Below are 12,079 nucleotides of genomic sequence, written 5' to 3' on the forward strand. Positions count from 1 at the left end.
TTATAATAAGTGTTGAAATTCTATAATTTAAATACTAAGACAAGCTAAGGACATTTTATTACAATGTTTCCACAAAGAAGAAAATAACGCATCTTAAAATTGAACTTCAAAACATAATCACTATTTCAATAACATGTTATTATAGTCCCGACGCTGTTATTTCCGGCGTGACTCCGCCTCTTTGCATACGTCTTAGAAAGTGAAGGCTCTATAAAGTCTAGGTAGGTAGTATCGTTCGCCATTTTTGTTCTTACGTTGCCGAGCTACCATACGAGGAATCTATTTGCTACACCGTTAAACATTATCATGTCGTAGCTCCTATGATAATAAATCAAACGCAATGTAATTCAGCAAATAATTGAGTGGCAAATAACGTCTTCGTGTGCTTTCTGCGAACGCCAACGAAAGAGCTAAAATGGCGGGCGATTATATTAAGTGTTTATCGAGCCTTAAGAAATGAATCAGCGAATCACAAGACGCACACGTTTAAATGTAGCCGACCTGCAACGCGATTGGCTGCCGGAAATTAGAGCGACGGGACATTAGCAACAGAATTATTATTTAATGTAAAAAAAATGTTTTGTGAATATTTGGTGTCTTCATCTCCATAAAAAATATCCAAATATCCGGCCCTTATGGGCGATCCTGATGTGATAATTTTTCTCTAGTTTTCTAATAAATATCACACAATAGTTCTCTTTACTCAGTATTTTTGTAAATCCATTGCAACAATGCAATCTTAATTTGGACGACAAAGGGGACAAAATTATTTAATGCAGGGTCACGGACAACAATGGTTTTACCTTGAAATGTTAGCCGCTCACAAGACTGTAGAATTCGTCCCAAGGGCAGTGTCACGAAAAGACCCAGCCGGTCGACGGAAGTATGTCTTGCAGTTACATAAACACTTCCAGACACAAACGCACAAACCGATCTGAGGGGGGCGAAGCGTCCCGGTTGCACTCACGACCACACACAGCCGAGCTTCACTCACCTATGCCGGGTAATGAGTAGTGGCCAGAGTTCTTGTCCCGGGATGATATGCCCCCCTGCCTTCCTCAGCGACGCCTGGCGACTGGCGCCCCCAACCAAGTCACAACAGAGTGCGTGAGGCACGAGGCAGGGCCAGAATTAGCCGGCCACAGCCAGGGAGCGCGAGCAGTGGCGGCCCCCGTGCTCGACCCCAGCGCATTGTTTACTTAACGCTTTTATGCCCACGTGCATCAACGTCGGTTAGTGTAACCATCGGTTAAAATTGTCACCTAATCCCTGATTAAGCATTTTTACGGTGGATCGACCTCGGTTACGACTTAAATAGGAGGTTAACCACAGTAATCTCTAACCGGCCAAATATGAGCGGTTAAAGGAGATAACCAGCGATTAGTAGAGCAAGTAAAGCAAAATGGCGGCCAGAACCACAGGTGATTATTTCGAAGACAATTATTATTGTGCAGTATTTGAATTACTTGGACAGAGCGTGAGCGTGAAGGTTCTTTAGTGGAAAGAGAGAATTCTTACGAGGAATTAGGTGACAGAAAATTTCAGGAGGGATTTCGTTTGTCAAAATCTACAAATGAATTACTTGAAATAACACAAGAACAATCATATTTCTCCTACGGATCGGCTGCTTATATTACGATTCTATGTAACTGTTATTTTCTGTATTTTAAGAGGTAATACTGGAAAACCGGTATCTCTTTCTCTATGTCACTGGCTGAACAAAGAGAGGTTATGGATGGATCTTAGGATAATGCACAATTCCCTGGTGTAAATGGGGTCCAAGATCGTACACACATTCCTATCAATCTTCTGCATCCTTTTCCTTTATGGATATTCCATCTTTTTTATATAATACATTTAAATCTAGTAATTAAGTCTATCGATACTTCAACCTAACATTGGGATATAATCATTTTTGGATTCAATTTTCCATTTTGTACGATTTTAACCTAACAGTACTGAAAAACAAAGAAATGGAACTCACAAATATAACAGCGCCCAAAGGCAAACAAATGCAACGCGAAAATGTACGATGCGTTCATTTCGATGTAGAACATAGTGAGCGCAGTCGTTTTTAGAAGTTGACTACTATCTTTGCAAGGGTATGTATGCTTTCCTTTAGTCATTTTGTAGAAACAATGTACCATCATAGACTTTACTCTGGTTAAATGAGGTGTCAGCTAGCCATGTTTTAGTAATCGGTGATTATGAATACTTACTTACTTACAAATGGCTTTTAAGGAACCCGAAGGTTCATTGCCGCCCTCACATAAGCCCGCCATCGGTCCCTATCCTGTGCAAGATTAATACAGTCTCCACCATCATATTCCACCTCCCTCAAATCCATTTTAATATTATCCTCCCATCTACGTCTCGGCCTCACCAAAGGTCTTTTTCCCTCCGGTCTCCCAACTAACACTCTATATGCATTTCTGGATTCGTCCATACGTGTTACATGCCCTGCCCATCTCAAACGTCTGGATTTTAAGTTCCTAATTATGTCAGGTGAAGAATACAATGCGTGCAGTTCTGTGTTGTGTAACTTTCTCCATTCTCCTGTAACTTCATCCCGCTTAGCCCCAAATATTTTCCTAAGCACCTTATTCTCCAGGGGCGTATTTTGCGGACTACCGGGGCTACCGGCGGTAGCCCAAGGAAATTACAAAAGAAAAAGTTTACAATATAACATAATGTAATAATTTTGTATTATTAGTTTTACCATAGTAATTAAAATTAAAGTAATTGTTAGATTAAATGCGCTCTCTGCTCTCGAAAAGAAAAAGTTGTCAAGGCGGTATCGCTGGAGAAACCGCTTGCTACGTGAGGTAGCCTGTGACCGTTTCGCTCACGCTGTCCTTAGCACAACTGCCCGTCCCCCCCCCCCCGCTCCATCCTGTTTCCATCGTGCACTGTAGGCGGGCGAGTTGCCGCTCTCATGATCGGTTTCTTCGCAGGCGCGAAGCAGCAATATGCTTAGTACGCTAGCAATTGAATGTGATTGTGTTCTTGCAGTGCATTATTTTAAATCTGTGATTTGTTCGAGTGTCTATGAGTTATATTAATTGCGAATTATTAAGTTTTTAATTTCCCAATTAAGTGATATTGTGAAAAATATGGCAGAACAAGTTTCTGGAGAGGTTTGTGTTGAAAATGACTGTGTAATAGAAGGTTTATTACAAGTGCCTTTTAACCGTCGTACATAACAACGAGAAAGTTGAAATTGTGAAAATGGAACAACTCCTGAGTTAAATTTGTCCATGGACGTAAAAGAAAAAGAGCGAGAGTACACACGCCATTTCACTTCAACATCATATGGTAAGTGGAATTGGTTGTGTGGTAGTTCTAAACTGTCTAAACTATTTTGCTGGCCATGTTTGTTATTTAGCCGCGAAACTAATGTGTGGTCAAAAGAGGGGTTTTCTAATATGAACTCCCTTCGAACGGCAGTCCTAGAATACGACAAATCAAAAGCTCATATTTGTAGTAGCATGAACTTTGCAAACTTTGGGAAGACAAGAATTGATTTACAGCTAGATAAGCGAAAAGCTCTACACATCAATCAACACAATGCTCTTGTGAAAAAAAAAATCGGGAGATTTTACTGCATCTTATTAACGCAGTCTGCTTTCTAGGAAAACAAGAATTGGCTTTTCGGGGTCATAACGAGAATGTGGAATCAGACAATATAGGAAATTATATTGAATATTTAAGTTCCTTAAGTGAATTTGACCATTTACTGGCCAATCATCTTGAGAGTTCAACAGTATTTCGTGGTACTTCTCTCGCAATTCAGAATGACTTAATATTTGCTATAAGTGGGGTTATGATAAAGAACATAAAACCTTTTGTGGCCATTGTTGTTGATGAAACAAGTTACTGCTCTAATCAGAGTCAATTGTCTACTGTTTTAAGATACGTCGACAGCACTGCCAATGTTCAAGAACGGTTTATAGGATTCACAAATGTCAGTTCGGACAAAACTGCTGCTGCTTTGTTTCAGCATGTGGAAGGTGTTATAGCAGAATACAATGTCGGCAATAAGTTAATTGCACAGACATACGATGGTGCTTCAGTTATGGCGGGAAATATTAATGGCTTAAAAACAAAAGTTCAAGAAAAGTATCCTCAAGCACTATTTGTCCATTGTTACAGCCATGTTCTCAATTTAGTTTTGCAACAAACTACTTTATCCATTTCAGAATGCCGCATTTTTTTCAAAACACTGTCGGGTTTAGCTGCATTTTTCTCATCATCTCCTAAAAGATCAGAAAATTCAAGGAATTTATGAACAAGAAACTCCCAAAAGTAGCACCAACTAGATTGAATTTTACATCTCGGCTTGTAAATACAGTAAAGGAATACAGAGAAAAACGGACTGCTTTCTTTTAAAATATCATTTGTAATGACTCTGAAGAAAACTGGGATGATGCTGTAAATGTGCAGACTCAAGGATATTTGAATTTTTTCACACAGTTTCAGAATATATTTCTTCTTGAAGTCTATGCTAGATTGTTCACACATACAGATGTGCTCTACAATATTCTTCAGACAAAAAGTCTAGACATAGCATACTACTTGCAAGAGGTATCAAAGTTAAAAAAAAAAAAATACTATATCCGAGTTCAGACGTAGTGGGTTTCCGTCCATATGGATTAATATGGAAAATGAAAATTCTTCAGCCAATACAATGGAACCAACATTAAAGCGAAGAAAAGGAGATGAATTGAAATACAGGAGCTGTACTACAGCATACTAGATCGTATGCACATGGAAATTACTGACAGATTTTCTGATTATGGAAAGCTTCAGTTCACACATCTTCTAGAATCTCAAAAATTTTCTGCTTATAGAGAAAACTTCCCGAATGAGGCACTAAACAAATTATTTCAGTCCTATAACAGTCACTTTGATCAAGTACGTTTGAAAAATGAATTAAGTGTAATATATTCAGCAGAAGTCTTTGATTTTTCGAACAAACCTATCCATGAAATATTATCTGCCATATATGAAAACCAGCTGAACCAAGTTATTCCTGAAGTCCTTAAATTGGCAACATTAATTGTGACAATACCAGCTACGTCAGCATCGGTAGAAAGAACATTTTCTGCGTTGAAGAGAATAAAATCCTACTGTAGATCAACTCATACACAAGAACGTTTATCCGGCTTGGCACTAATATCCATTGAAAAGTCATTTCTACAGAAACTTTGCAAGTGGCCCAACTGTAATTTCAAGGACGAAGTCATCAACGTATTTTCGTCCCAATCAAGACGTCTGGAATTCACATAAATATGTAAGGAATTTTATTATAGGGATTTTAAAATATATTTTGTGTAATAATAGGGTCAGTGGTAGCCCAAACCCTTTAACCAGTATACGCCACTGTTATTCTCAAACACCCTTAACCTATGTTCCTCTCTCAGAGTGAGAGTCCAAGTTTCACAACCATACAGAACAACCGGTAATATAACTGTTTTATAAATTCTAACTTTCAGATTTTTGGAAAGCAGACTGGATGATACGAGCTTCTCAACCGAATAATAACACGCATTTCCCATATTTATTCTGCGTTTAATTTCCTCCCGAGTGTCATTTATATTTGTTACTGTTGCTCCAAGATATTTGAATTTTTCCACCTCTTCGAAGGATAAATCTCCAATTTTTATATTTCCATTTCGTACAATATTCTGGTCACGAGACATAATCATATACTTTGTCTTTTCGGGATTTACTTCCAAACCGATCGCTTTACTTGCTTCAAGTAAAATTTCCGTGTTTTCCCTAACCGTTTGTGTATTTTCTCCTAACATATTCACGTCATCTGCATAGACAAGAAGCTGATGTAACCCGTTCAATTCCAAACCCTGCCTGTTATCCTGAACTTTCCTAATGGCATATTCTAGAGCGAAGTTAAAAAGTAAAGGTGATAGTGCATCTCCCTGCTTTAGCCCGCAGTGAATTGGAAAAGGATCAGATAGAAACTGACCTATACGGACTATGCTGTATGTTTCAATGAGACACATTTTAATTAATCCAACTAGTTTCTTGGGAATACCAAATTCAATAAGAATATCATATAATACTTCCCTCTTAACCGAGTGATATGCCTTTTTGAAATCTATGAATAACAGATGTACTGTACCCTTATACTCCCATTTTTTCTCCATTATCTGTCGAATACAAAAAATCTGATCAATAGTCGATCTATTACGCCGAAAACCGCACTGATGATCCCCAATAATTTCATCTACGTACGGAGTTAATCTTCTCAAAAGAATATTGGACAAAATTTTGTACGACGTCAACAAAAGTGATATCGGTGATTATGAATGGTGCACATAAATTACATTTTAACCACGGCTACTGTTTAACCGTCGTTTCGTAATCTGTGATTACTGCGTTTTTAATCAATGTTGATGCACTTTGCCATTAAACTGTTAAGCTTGTCCAGCATCTGTGGTGTGACGTTACAATCATGGTGAAGAACATCAGCAGAGAGAGGAGACGTAAATTTACGGCAGAGGCGTACGCAAGGGGGGGGGTTACCGGGTTTGAACCCCCCCCTAGACCTTTTTGAAAAAAATAACATACATAGATTTGAGTATTTTTTTTTACCACAATCGTTTTCCCTTCTCTAATTTTTCACTGTCAGAGTAACAAAATCTACATCGACATAGGCACAGTCTTCCTACCCCTCCTTCAATAATAATAAATAATCTCTCTGCTTGGTGCTGCGGCACATTCGAATGATAACAATCCTATCTTTATTGTAAAGGGAGACCTACCGCCTAGTATTTTCGTCGCGCTCTCATGGTTAATATTCGTCAGGTCTTTGAGCTGCCTCGTACTTAAAGTAGCCACGTTCAATTAGTAGGCTAGCGGTGTCAAAGAGGACGGAAGCTTTGTAGTTTCAATAATTTTAATTATGTCGCGCTGTCCATTGTCGTCGTCAAGTCTTTTGAAGGCCGCTCCAATATTCCACGCGGAGTGTATAAACCAGAGCTGCAAATTTTAGCAGTGTGTCTTGTTCTAGTTTACAGTGAAAATTAATTATATTACAGTTCAGTGTATAATAAGAATGTGGAGGCCGTGGGAAGCGAGTGAAGTGTCGGAACCGATACCCATGAACGTCAATAACGACGATGGTGGTAATAATAATAATAATAATAATAATAATAATAATAATAATAATAATAATAATAATAATATCAGAGTTAAATAACAATTCAAATTCAAAAGCTACACCAAAATTATGTAAGCAGTGTCAAACGTTTGTGTGCAATGCTCACACGTATGTTCTGAAAAACAATTTAGGTCAAGGAAAAATTTCGGAGACATCTAACATTCGGCAGGTCTTTGAAATGTAATTGTATTAGGGTCATTTGCAAAATTTGTATAACAAATGGACGATTGAGAACGTCAAAATTAAAGTACTATTTAGTGCATATTCTGCATGTATTAATATAGTGCAATGTCTCTGCCATAGTAATCAACCACTGTACACTCACCTTGCTTTACAGCACTGTTTCGAATGATGTAACAGACAGGTAACAGACTTGACTAAGCAAACATAAGCATGTGCTAACCCAAAATTTTTTTGCTTAAAAATCTTCAAAATAGCAACTTAACCACTGGACACGTGTACTATTATGTCCTCTTGATCTTGACTTTATATGTTGTTATTTGTGGAAAACACAACACAAACAGATCTGACAGAGTAAAAATGCACGCTTAAACTAAAACATAAAGCAAGAGTATGACACACAATCTCGCCAAATCAAAATGGGTGAACATAGCAGTACAATCAAAATGGGTCTTTGTGCATCATCTTGGCTTGTGCTGACATCTGTGGGATTTCTTTTTCAACTGTGTATCCATAGGAACTGAATGGTGTAACAGACCTGACTGACTTACTGGACTAGAGTAATTATGTAATCATATTTAAGGAAATATAAACTCAAGACATAAATGAAGAAGTTTTTATAATATAAAATTTTCTTTAAATTTTTTTCTCAATTACATTATTAAACAAATCTTTATCTGGACATAATCATGCTCCATTTTAAAAACTTAAGCAGTATGGACACGGCATTTTAACTGTCACTCTGATAATTTTATTTTATTCTCGTGAAATATTTCACATGAAGGAAATAATTTTTGTGACGTTTACTACATTAGTATTGAAACTACTCACTGTTAGAAATTTATAACTCTATCGTTATAAATGCAATAATGGGAAGGGTAAGAATTGATAGACATCATTTGTTATATAAATTGTGCAAATGACCCATTATTGTTTTCAATTTCTTGTGTCGCCGCTCCAATCACTCGCCTCAATTTCAATGTTGCAACCAATAAGCTGCTTCCATTATAAAATGGCACCTACTTGTCTAATCCACGTGGACTAAAACCGAGGTTGCAATGTCTTGTGCTGAGGACGAATATTAAGGTATGTGATTAAAAATTATTATTAAAGAGTTATTATTAATAGTTAAGAATATCAACGTACTCGTATAGGAAATAATAATAATAATAATAATAATAATAATAATAATAATAATATAATAATACACAAAATTTAAAATAGCGATAATGTAAATTGTAAACAATTTTAATAATGACACAATTCTGCGTACGTCACTGATTTACAGAAAAGATGGGACTCGGTTTTAAAGTAAAATTAACTATACGAAAATAAAAGTAATAGCTTTCTATTCTTCTACAATCCTTGTAAGTAGAGACCGGCACAATATGAATAAAATGTTGCCAAAATATGAAACATAACATATGTGAACTGTGAGAGAGGATAAAGAATAAGCTATTAGAAAGAGAGTTTGTTTCATTATGGTTAATATCATACGAATCTACTGACACGGAAGTTCATCTCAGACTAAAATCTATCCTCCCCCTCCATACCCATTGGTGGTATAGTCACGGCACATGATAAGGTCACAGGACAGGTCTTGCCTCCTCTACTGTACACATTATATATGTTCCTAAAGCATTTGGATCAGACTTACAAAATAAATCTTTAGAAATTAATAGTTTTGTTTATAGTTAATATACCTCGAAATAAAATACAATAAATGAAGGGTTTAGAACCATAGTGGGCCAAGCGCCATTTTCTAAAACCGTAGAAAACAAAGGTTAAAATGAAGTTATTACCATAATTTAATGGAAACATATAGCAAGTAAAATAAAGTATACACATTAAAACTAAATGATACGTCAATCTTCATTAAACTATGGTATTCACTTAACTTTAACCATTGCTTTCTCCGTTTTTAATAAATGGCGCTTGGCCCACTATGGCTCTGAACCCTTCAAATCTGCATAATTAAAAAGTACTTCAGCGTCATGAAATCCTTACCTGGATGCAAGAACTGGGTAACTTAATTTCTTACACTGAAGATAATAAAAAAAACATACTTTTTACATTGGTTAGACTCAACAGTGATTACAGTACAACAGAAGTAGCTTTTCCGTATTTTCTGGCAAAATGTTACACCTTGTGTAAATTAATATTGTATTGTATGATTTAATGGGAGCATATTTCTATTGTGGAGTGAAATGGGTGGCTTGGAGTTTTCGGGTGTTTCTTGAAATCACGTCTAATATTTCCTTAATATCTGGAAATCCTATTGAGTGTGGTAGTTATAGAACATTAAAGGAGGGAGAAAATCGTTTAAGATATGAAAAATATTAGGAGTTCTATGAAATATAAAAATGTTATCAAATCTCTACGAAATATTAAAAAAATGGAATTATTCAGAAAGTGATCATATTTATTAAAACTTTTTTTATAAGTTAAATGTATTGATTATTCATTTCACATACATATTTTATTTGGTACATTTTTAACTTTCTAACTTTCCAACCTTTTTTTTAATCTTCCTTTGCCTTTCACATAGTTATTAAGACAGTAAACAACCAACGATTTCTCCAGACTCTCTACTATGAAACTTCTTCTCTTATCTGTCAGAACTAGTTTAAATGCCGAAAACGATCTCTCGACATCACTTGATGTGACAAGTGATTTCGTTATCGCAGATGTTTAAATACAGAGTTGGGCAGATAAAACCGGCCCGTGTTATGACATTGATAGGTACTAATGATTTGAAACATACTTCAAATGGAATGAAAATAAAATGCATTTACCTTCATAATAAATGTTGGAAGTGCCCTCCGCCTGCATCTAGACACTTATGTGCACGTTTTAACAGGTTCATGAAAACACGTGTCAATTCCTCATGGGTGATAAATTCATTAATTCGCGCCGTAAGTAGAGGAGTCCGGACAGAAGGAGTTCTGTTCCTTGTTACATTTTTTATGGATCCAGTCGCACGCCATTTTCGCACCAAATCTTGAATGCTGCTTTTAGCTGGTACTGAGCGAAGCGGATATTTGTCTCTGAATAATTGTTGTGTTTCCTTAATAGAGCTGGTCTGTACGTACGCCTCCACAATGAATATTCGCTCTGGTATTGAATAAGTCATGCTTATTTAAAGAACAACTCTTTACATGTGTTTAGAACGTATGACTTTTAAACAGCAACCAGAAGAGGTTATAAGCAACAATGGCGCAACAACAATGACACAAAACACGCGGAAGATACAGTATAGCCAACATAATTACATTTTCAAGAAAAAAGAAAGAAAAGAAAACAATACCCTACATAATTTATTTTCCAAATCATATGACATGAGATGGGGCCGGTTTTATCTGCCCAATCCTGTATATTCAGTTTTGTTTCTATGAAATCAGGGTGCACTAGCAGCATTTTCGTCGCAGCAGTTTCATGACCTCAACAATACGTGACTTTATTGTCGTATGTGTCTAAATAGTCACTTTGGTTCTACGAAATCAGAATAAAAGACTGAATGACACCTAGGTGACGCGTATTTTCGCCCTGGCTCCTGAAACAATGCACTTATACGGCTAGTAGGCCTATGTACACAGAGCTTGCTTCATGTTAAAGTGGAAGACGACGTAACTTTTACTCTAGGGAGAAGTAGCCATTGTCCTCGCAGCAATTTCATGTCCTCAACAGTAATTAACTAAATATTGGTTTTATTTACCACATAATTTTTATATTTATTGGAAATTATTCTCATTTTCATCAACAGTAATCTCACTAGAGGTTTTGAATTATCTAGAGAAAATCAAAACTCGAGTGAGATTTAATTTACTATTACACGAATAGAAGAAAGAATATAAAGATTAGAAGAAATAAAGTACTCTAATACAATAAAATAGATATTGATTGACTTACTAAAATTCTATTTCACTAATGTTATCTTCACCAAAATGTTTGAACAGTGCCGTCATTTTGAGTCAACTATCTATGCGGGAAACAAATATTACGATCGCAAAGCATGTTTTATAGTACCGTAAAGAATTTGCAGTTTGAAATATTGGCAAACAAAGAAACAAATGGTAGGGTAGTGATAAAAACAAACAAATGCTAGGGAAGCGATAAAATTAAACAAGTGATAGGGAAGTGATACAATTGTGCGATAATCAGCCATGATTGGTTGAAAGACGTCCTTTCGTACAGTTTTATTGGTCAAAAGTAGTATGACGTAATAAAAGTGTAATAGTCACAGAAAAATTTGAAATTAGGTAATAAATCGGACAAAACAAGAAAAGGTGGTGTTAATATATGCATTTAAATATGGAAAATAAATATGTACATGCATTTAAAAGAGAAAATCATCGAAACATGCAATTATGCAAAATAAAGCTGGCATTATTCGAACGTAAAAACCATGATCGGCAAAGATCCGCTTTTACTTTTTCAATATGCCAAATCAATAAAACCATGCGAATGCATGAAGTTCCGCGATCTAGTGATGATGTAAGAGTTACTACATTTTTACAATATAACAATTTTGAATATAATAAAAATTTTAAAACTTCAGAAACTTCACAGTGTTAAAATTTGTTTCGAAAATTAAAGAAAGGTAGTATACGTTTCACTTCGTAACAAATTTTAACAGTGTGAAGTTTTTGAAGTTTAAGATTTTAGACTTTTGTTACAGTAGAATTCCTCGTATTCGGCAACTGTGGGACAAAGCCA

General features: G+C 36.0%; 1 protein-coding gene across 2 annotated transcripts in view; it reads right to left on the minus strand.

The window, feature by feature from the left end:
* Positions 1 to 1,108, minus strand: part of LOC138697662 (myosin light chain kinase, smooth muscle-like) — a 192,331-nt gene extending 191,223 nt beyond the window's left edge. Inside the window, exon 1 of one of the 2 annotated variants that reach the window (XM_069823104.1) lies at positions 995 to 1,108. The gene's annotated coding sequence lies outside the window, so the exon portion shown is untranslated. Of the gene's footprint in view, positions 1 to 803 lie in introns of both variants that reach the window. The other variant, XM_069823101.1, reaches the window with a different exon arrangement.
* Between the last annotated feature and the right edge of the window lie 10,971 nt (positions 1,109 to 12,079).

This window comes from Periplaneta americana, chromosome 4, assembly GCF_040183065.1.
Source record: "Periplaneta americana isolate PAMFEO1 chromosome 4, P.americana_PAMFEO1_priV1, whole genome shotgun sequence".
NCBI classification, from domain to species: domain Eukaryota; kingdom Metazoa; phylum Arthropoda; class Insecta; order Blattodea; family Blattidae; genus Periplaneta; species Periplaneta americana.